Consider the following 10,644-nt stretch of genomic DNA (forward strand, 5'->3'; position numbering starts at 1 on the left):
AAAAAAAATTTAAAAACCAAAACTGTCATTTTTACGTTTAGAAAACGTATTTTTAAATTTTTAACCTCATAAGCTACAAAAGTAAATATATGTTATTTAATAAAAACTACATATAAAAGATGAATGAACGTATTTCAAAAATATAGAAGAAAAAGAAAAAATATATAATGAAAACTATGATTACAAATAGTTCAAATAGCAAGTATCTATTTTTAAATATGATTTACGTATTAAATGGCAATTCTTTTTTTTATTTTCTGTATTTTTTCTTTTTATGTACATTTAACTATATTTAGCATGCTTAATTACATACTTTAAACTAATCACATACTTCATATTCTTTAGCCTATTTATAGATACGTATTAAGTCGAAAAAAATTTCCATCCTATAAATTATATTGTTTATTGTTTTCATTCCTTTTTAGTGCGCGATATCATAATAAATTTTTTTTAAATGGACTTAACAACATTTAAAATCAAAAATAGTTCAATATGTGTTGTTTTAATTACTAAAATACTATTTGTTCCAAAATTAAACTTAGAAAAAATTTATTGCCATGATATTTAACATAAAGATAATAATTAGAAACACTACTTTGAAGATGCTTGGCAGATGAAATCTAATTTTTTTCTGAAAATGTTTTATATCCAAAAAAATTCGGAAATTAGACATATAATCATATGAAGTATATGTGCTAAGATATTACAATATATTATGATTAAAACCTCTATAAAAATTACAAAAAATCCTTTTTTATTTTGATTATACTGTTTTTTTTACATACAAGGCTCAAATATATATACTTAAATTATAAATCAACAATAATATTAAATTAACAGACTTATAAACATCTCTTTTTTAGTTAGTAGTTGAAGATAGATGTGAACTATTTAATTTAAATAAATTTATTCCATTACTCGTATTTCGCGCATAGCTAACAATATATGAATCATTAAAAATGTTTTTAAACTAGATCTGTTATGTATTTTAAACTTGTGGCTAAATATGTCTAAAATTTTTTAAACTTTATGTAATATAAAATAAGAATTATTTAAACCCTTTTTAAATTCATTCGGTTTCCTTAACATTTAGTGTAAATTTTAATAAAATTCTTGATAAATATATTTCTCATATATGAAAAATATATTTTTATTTATTTTATAATATATAAGCTACTAAAAACCTTTTATATTCCCAGTAGAGAATTATTGATAAATTTGCTTATATACAACTATCTTTACGATATAAACAATGATTTTCTCTTTTATAGAGTTACTGTTCTAGTATATTTCTTTTATATAATTTTTGTATATTCTTGGATTAAGCTGAAGATTTTAATTTTCATATATATGAATTATTGTATTTAGTGAGCAAACTTTCCTTTTCTTTTATGTATGGCACTATCGCGTTTGTATTATAAATACATGATTTTTTTAGTATTTTTATTTTCGTACTTTTATAACATGCGTCTATTAAATGCTTTTCTTATACATTTATAAAGTAAAAGATTTTATACTTGACTAAAAAGTATTTTTTGTCAAAAAAAAACAAAATAAATGTTGGCATTTAAGCGTCTATTTTTCTTAACCAGGTTTGTTTAACATATATCTTAGAAGAATGTTTTTTATTCAATTTATCTTTAATTTGAAATATTCAGAGGAAAATTATTCGATTTTAAAATTACTTATTGCCCTTCTTTTCTTCGCCAAGTAGGTTCATCATATTATTAATAAGTGATAAAAAGCTCTTTATGCCTATAATAAGAGTTGGTACTATGATTTCGAAAACAAATCCATTGCACAAAACGTGGAATCTAGCTTGATTAAATGAACTAATATCACAGTTTCGTTATCCTTGATCATCAGACCAGTTAAATACATAGGATGCATAGAGGCCAAACAAATTGAGTTAAATGAAAAAAACTTTAATCAATTTAATATATTATATAATATTATGATATGGCTTATAATAAGCATTTAAATTTTTACTTATTGATTGATTATGATTCTATTTTTAAATAGTTTTATTTAAATTTTTAAAGAATCACAATACTTTAATAGTATATAAATTATTTTTTTAGTAATACTAGCTAATTACACTAGTCGAACAGAAATGTTTTTTAAGTATGTTTAAAAATAGCCGCTAAATTTTTTATTATATACAATGAAAATATTAAACAAAATTTCAATGCAAATTCAAGCTTAAAATGAATTTTCATATGTAAAATTAATATATATAGATATTTATTTCTTAACTTTACTCCATATTAGCATATATGAATAATCAATTTACATACATCTAAAAAAAAATTGACAGCTACTTATCGTAAAATATTTAAGAATTTTCTAATTATTAGTAGATTTTTTTGGTAAACCTTTGAATAAATAATATCAAACATTTTTTTATAATTAGCGAGACAGATTTGAAAACCTTTTTCTATAAAATAATCACATGCAATAAAAATTTCTAGAATTTGCAAAAAAAAATTTGTAATATGTTGTATAATCTTTGTGTTAGAGTGTGTTAAGTCAGTCTATACGTGCTTTGTACTAATATTTCAATATTAGTATTTGTCATTTTATCTTAAATTTTTATAATATAGGGTATTATATAAACTGCATTTTTTATTTCGCAAGTTTTATGTCAAATTTACTTGATTTATTTATTTTTTGTTATTTTAGTCTTGACATATTAGACTATTGTATATTAAAATACTAAGCCTAAGAAATCATTTCATTATAATAATTCATACGGTTTTAATATTTATATATTATTACAAGGACATTTTCCATGAGTATAAGTCATTAATTAAATGAAAATTACTTTAACATATCTTTTTATTCCAATCTATCCATAAAAAAATAAAGAAATTAACGGGCATATCATAAACAAAGTATAATGTATATAAGAGATAAATAAACTAATATCTTGTTTTAAAAGATGTAAAATCATTTAAAATAAGTGAAATTTTCAAAATTTGTATAAAATTCTACATTTTACTTAAATATCAATTTTTTCTATATTAACGGCAAAAATTTGTAATCAGCCCCCAAATTATCGTATAAGAACATAAAAATAGACAATCTAACTTTAAGTAAACAGAAAAAATATTACGCAGGTTTAATTAGCAGTATAAAATTTAAAAAAATTTACATTATTAATTAATTTCTTCTGGATGATTTTGTTGAAAATCTTATTTTTTAATCAAAAAATGTGGCTCTTTTCCTGCAGAAAACAAAATGATTTGTTGTCACATACGGAGTAAATTAACATAGATACTATTATATACTAAAACTGCTGATATTACCAGGATTTTTTACTAAAAGTATTTTTTGGACCAAAATAAAATTAGCTGACTTTTTTTATAAGTATTCGAATAAAAGTATCTAAATAAATTAATCTATGGCTAATTTCATTTATGATGTAAAACAAATATAGAAAATAGAGAACGTCTGCATAATAATGTTTATACTAGCAGCGATCCATTTAATGATATGTACTCGGTTCATGGTTGAACGTAGCAACAAAAAAAGATTTTAAGGCTGGGATTGTTATGATAAATATAATTGAAATATAATAACATCTACTAGAGGTTTAACTTGGCAAAAATTATATATTTTATAGAATATATCTGAAATAAATATAAATTACAAAGTAAAATTCACTAAAAAAAATTATTTAAATGCATATAACTAATAAGTTGACGCCTTTATACACCACAAATTTTTTTCAAAATTTGCTCTTAGGCATATACGAATTTTATACAGATATTTTGTCAAATAATACATTTACTGTAGATTTCGTGGTATCATATTTAGTAAATTTGCAAATTGTTAATTTTTTTGATAATACATGGTAAAAAAAACTATATATCAATGCTATTTGATGATGATTTATGGCTTTGATTATGTACCAAATTTATGGTCCGCAAAAATAGGCAAAAAAAGTAATTTAATTTTTTTAAACAAATTATGTACGTCAAATAGAATTGACAGAATATAACGGGCTGCAAAAAAATCAAATATATGACTTTTTGTATCTGCTTAGACTAAATTATTCTATTTTTGACGCATTTCGTCTTATATCAAAAAAATATTACTTGTTAAGCATGAAAGATTATAATTTCTTTTAAGAATATTTATATAGCTTTTTATGATATTTTTGTATATATTAAAACGTGTTCTATGCAAAAAAATAAATATAATATGTTTTCCCGGGCTATTTAGAATCATATGAAATTTAATCTGTTTTCTGATGATACAGTAATAACAAAATTATTTTATATACATTCATTTAATATTTTATCTGATTTTTACGTTTAAAGGGAATATTTCAAGTATTACTATGTACAAAAAAAATTAGGTAATATATGTGTGTATAGGTGATATATTCTTTATAAAAGTTGACTTTTAATCTCCTTTGACATATTTTTACCCAGTCTTAAAAATTATCAACAGCTATGTAATTCTGAACAGTATCGGCGATTTAATTGACTCCTATAATCCACATAAATACGTGGATTGTAAGAATTTCATGGTTTTGGCATTTGAACCGTCTCAATATCTGGCTGATGGTTGAAAAGGGGTAGTTATGTTACAAAATCATCGCATGCAAATATACGATATGCAAAGATATTGTAGGATCAAATAGCCAATAAAAACTTGTCAAAATAAAATATTGATATTTTAAAAATTTATGCATTAGTTTACTCGATTTATTTATCATTTTTGTATTTATTGACATTTAGAAAACGTAAAATAATCCAATTGATTTCCTGCTACTATTGATTATTACGAAAGTGCAATATTAATTTTAGTTTATACTTTAAATTATTACTTTAATATAAAGATAGTTAATCATTATTTTTTTCCAATATTTTGTCAAATAGGCTATCTAAATGTTATTTACATAAATAATGTGCAAATTTCTTGTTTTTATCGGTGTGATGACATAAAAAACACCTCTAATTAGATTGTATATCAATTTTTTTGTTTAATCAAAAAATTTAAAATTTGAATCGATTTATATAACTAGAATATTCTTATTGTCTTATAAAAATAAATCTCACCCATAATTCATTGCAAAAACATATTTGGTTTTAACAATGAAAGAATTTTAGCTTCTTCAGTGATTTATAGGAAGATAATATTTCTTAATGTAAATTCAATATTATTATGACGCATTTCTGCAAAAATATCATACGTGAAGGTTTGGCATAATGTGTACAGCGTAAATGAGTCTTGTATATTGTTTTATTAGTATTTTAATCTTAGAATATCACCTTTATAGTATATTAACCACGCCTCATATTATCAAATCAATCTCATGTGTTGAGACTTCAATAAAACGAACCCAATGATTTAATTACCTAAAATCTATTTGTATGAAGTTCAAATTTGTAATTTTCAGATTTGGTTTATTGGGGGCTACAATTTTAATTTTGTAATGATTTTTGATACATTAATATTCATTAACTAAAATTTTAAATTATTATCTACTTGAAATAATTAAGCCCTCACATTCGTATTGTAAGTGCTGGAATGTCAATATAGCAAAAAGACTATAATTTGCATAAATTTATACAATTTATGTATAATTCTGCTCTTTATATCATGAATTACACTTATTTATAGCCTTATGAAAAATTCTAAGAATTGAAATTATTTATTTATTTATCATTCATTCATTTAGATGTATGTCTTTATAAGTTTCATTCTTAAATATATATCTGTTTGCATATTTATATGAAATATTTTACGAAAAAAATACCATCTCTATCAATAAATATGAAGCCGTTATTTTAAGAAATATTATACCTTTATTAATGTTTTTTTATTGTTTTTATTTGCATGAAATCATCCATAAATGTATTATCTTATGTATTATAAATTTATTTATTTTCTTAATCTATATAATTAGCCTAAAATATAAGAAAATATTACAATGAGCAAAAATAAAGGAATTTAAAGCAACCGCGTACGCACAAAAATGTTCATTTCATCGTTTCTTATTCTAATTTACTTCTTGGGTGGAATAAAGCGAATAAAATATAGAATATCTAGAGAAAAATATTAAAATAACAACAACTATAATGAAAATATGCAAGAACGATTTAAGACTAATAGAGTTTATGCACATTTTTTACGATTCAACTTATATAAAATATTAAATTATCGCTTTATCTGTTCTTTTTTATTTGCATATCTAATAACAGGTTTTATTTATATGCGTCGGATAGAGCGTACAGCAAAAAATAATATGTCTGATACTAATTTTAATATGTGATTATATATTTTTTGACCGCTAAACTATGCCGTTGAGTAACAATTATCATATAAATGCAGTATAAAAAACTTAAATGCAACACAAAATGTCAATATTCTTTTTTTTTGTTGTAAAAGTGCAAAATTAAATTTTTTATATGTCTGATCCGAGGATAATTTCATATGGAATTCTCGCCGAGTATTCATTTTGTATAATCATATAATTTATTTTGCATGATGGTAATTATAATATTTTAAATTAGTTACGAGCTTTATATATATTGTAGGATCAGGATTCGGATTTTCTGCCCGTGTTATATTTTCCTAAATCATATAAAAGACACACTAAAATTATACCCAACGAAAAATATTATCTTAATTTTATACACATATACAAAAACGGATTATGCGATTTTGCGAAATTTTTTTTTATTTATGATTAGTTTTTCTAAAGACGATAATATGTATAGATAACTTAAATGTATAAGAAATATGCAATAAAATCAATATCTGAAGATATTTCTAAAGTATAATATTAATTTAAAAGCAATGATAAATCTATGAAATGGAAAAAACCTCTTTTTGAAAAAATTATTCAATATTAAATAGAATCAATTTGTAAAAAACTGCAAATTTTTTTATATGGATTTTTTATGTGATACGGTAATAATAAAAAGCTGTATAAAATATTCCCAGTTACATGTATTAAGAAATTATATATTGCCTAGATATATATAATAAGCATGAAAAAAAAAATTCAATAAAGCATTTAAAGTGGTTTTTCAACCGTTTATAAGTCATTGAATTCTATCCTGAGGGGTTTTATACATTTATTTATATTGATCACTTGAAAAAAAGATATAAAAGTAAAAACCATCATAGTTATATAGAAAATAACAATTTTTTTGATTTTTAAATCTACAAAGTATTCTTGTAAGAAACAAAAAATATAAACTAAAATATGATTTTCAGACATGCTATATTTTTTTTACAAGAATAAAATTATAGGCCATGTAAATAATGCCAACCATCAAAAAATAATTTAATGAATTTATTAAAATAAATCATAAAATGGTTTAGTAATGCGTAAATCACATTGAATTTTTATGCATATACCCGAAAATATATATTTTACATTGACCAATTTTTAGTAATGCTTAATGTGAACATTATACACACAGAAAAATACATGTTGCAATATAATATTTGGATATTTGCTGTATATTTCTCTATTCGCATTTATTTTTAATTTTTTAGACAGATATATTAAGAAACTTTTTTTTTTAAAATCTAGATATTCACGATAAATTTTCAATAAGTAGGTTGTATATTTGTATTTTATGAAACCCTGATTAAATATAAAATAAGAAAGCTACTCGTTTCTTATGATTTAAATTCTTGACAATATATTATATTTTAATATATGATTTAAATTCTTGACAATATATTATATTTTAATATATGATTTATATTCTTGACAATACTTTATATTTTAATATATGATTTAAATTCTTGACAGTATGTTATATTTTAATGTATGATTAAAATGCTTATTCTTGACGCTTGGCATGGAAAATGTAAGAATCTTGGGGAAATCTAGCTAAAATAAGATCACGTCCTGCAACAGAAATTTTGTATAAGATAATAAATATCTATCTTATATAAAAAAGATAATCTAAGTTATATATGTTGATTCCAATTTTTTTTTATATTTATTGTTTGCCTTTTTTTTTAAAACATTTTATATAGAGTGTATAAATATATATGTAGAATTTTTACGAAACAATGTCTGTAGTTTAAAAATATATTATATAAACAAAAAAAATTGTGAATGAATATATTTCTTAAATCAAAAACAAAAATCTGCAGACATTGATGCATTATATACATAGTTGATTTTTTTAAATATATGGTGTTTTAAAGAAATTAAATTTATATATTTTCTGAGTGTTAATGCCTTCAAATGGAATTCCTAGCTTTGGTTTATATTATTTATAAATACAATCAAATTTTGCTAAAATTTAAAAATGGCGTATATAGGTTAAATATTAAAAATCAGTTTTTTTACTTAAGTAAATAAAAAACAGTTTTTAGGCTTTTTTTAATTCATATTTGTTCTGTGCAGTAGAAAATGTTTGATAACATCATAAGAAATATAAATATATAACCCAATATCATTTGAATCTGATCATACCTGCTAACTTGCTTTAAAGCATTCAAAAACTATTATTTATCTCTAAAGTTTCTAAATTGTAATTTAAGTGCCTCTTTTCAATGAAAATTTTTTTGATCATATATAATGTTTTAACGTGCACAGTTACTTCTAGATAAAATCAAAAAAGATAATTTAAATATATACAAATATATACAATTATTTTATATGAACGAACCATAAATTGCAATTTATATATACTTATAACTTCAAAAATCGTATTATCATTTTTCAAGCTTACATGAACAATTTTTTTTTAGCGTAGAATCAAAAGTATTATACTATATAAAGGAAATTCTTGATCTTTTACAGTTTAGGTTTACCATCTATGGTGAATATGACCCATATAACTAGAGTTATAATAAAAAACTTTGTAATTAGTGTTTAAAATCTTTATTATTGCGCTAAAAAAATATTTTTGTTAAAACTAAAAGCAAATAACTGCATTGTGTATAAAAATTAGATTTCTGGCATTGGAGATAGAAAAAATATATTCGACAAATCAGTCATAGAAAAGAAAATGAGAGAATATCTTATTAGACAATAAACTTGCCAACAACCATCATAGTATATCATTAAAATACCGGTGCATAATTTTTTTTAAATTATGATACAAGCTCAATGTATGCAAAGTGTATATATTGGAATTTAATATGTTCAGCTTCGAAGATGATAATAAGCAACGATAGTATACATAATGATTAAATTTATTCTATTTCATTGATATAAGGAATCTGTGATCTTATTTTAATATATAGATGTTTATTAAATAAACCCAAAGAAATTATGAATAAAGAATTACAATTTCAATACAATAAAAAGACAGAACAAGATAGAAAATATTATTCCACAAACCATGAAAATATAAGTGAACAAGATATATTGATGTATAAAAATTCAAATTAGATACTGTAGTACTTAAAATGTAAATTGTATCGATAGAAGCAACAAAAAAACGCGAAAGAGCCAAGAAATATTATTATTGGCAGAAAAAAGAAGTATCGGTTCTTTTGGATAACTTAGAATACAATGATGAAGCTAAAATACCCATATCAAAGGCCATGAATCAAGATGAAATGAAACACATTTTATGCTATATTTTATTCGCTTGTTAATCATTTAATATCGAAGATGAAGCCACTTCTAATTTTATGACCATAGACAAGACGAATGCCCATCCCTTAAATCTTATATGACACACATAAACCAAGAAGATTTTGCTATGGAATTTGAACCAGCACACAAAGAATGCATAGAATTTTCGCTTGACAAAGAACAGAGACATAAAGATATTAATCAAATTTCTCTGCTTAAGATGAATATAAATTAGTGAAAATCTGAAAAACTTTAAGATCTCAAACCGGAGAGATCACAAGTATTCGAACCTATTTTTATCACCGTAACTAAATATCGATAAGAATGCTTAATTGATACAGATCCACAAACTTTGAAAATATCGAAACAAAAATTTATGTTGTATCAATGGTTGACAGGATAAACGATAATAAATATACATAATTTAATATGATCTAAGCGCAAATTAGTGTTTTTTGTTACCCGAAATACGAAAGAATTCATTTTTTTATCCGTATTTATAATTTATTAGTTCCCATTGTTTTGGAGGAATGGTTCTTATAAGCAGTAGATCGACGTGAAAAATTATGCGAATTAAACATATGAATAATTGGCTATCTAAAAATTAATCCAGAAGCTAAGATGTTCGAAATTATGTTTCTTCAAGATATATGAAATTCGATTGTTGCATGATTGTGTGCCAAGTAGTACAGTAAACTACATAGAAAATCGTTTATTATTACGTAATCACATATAATAAAATATCCATAATTGTATCTAAATCAAAAAATACAAAATAATAAATCTGACAGTTCGGATTGTTAATTATAGGCATAATGCAAATCAATGTTATTTTTTAGCATATTATTTTCCAATAGTAAATTTAAAATATAGTTTTTGTGATTATATTTTAAACAATATTATAAAATTTGAATGTTTTCTTTGCTATATGATCGCACATTTGTTAAAGAATTCATATTTAAATTATTAGAAATTTTTATGCATATCTAATATTCCCTTATTTTATCTATAAAGCGATACGATCATCATTTTGATAAAACTTAAAAAATTAAAAATCAAAAATATTATCAGCA

Source organism: Rhyacophila brunnea, unplaced genomic scaffold (assembly GCF_057557595.1).
Source record: "Rhyacophila brunnea isolate RB1 unplaced genomic scaffold, BYU_Rbru_1.0 scaffold_71, whole genome shotgun sequence".
Lineage (NCBI taxonomy): Eukaryota > Metazoa > Arthropoda > Insecta > Trichoptera > Rhyacophilidae > Rhyacophila > Rhyacophila brunnea.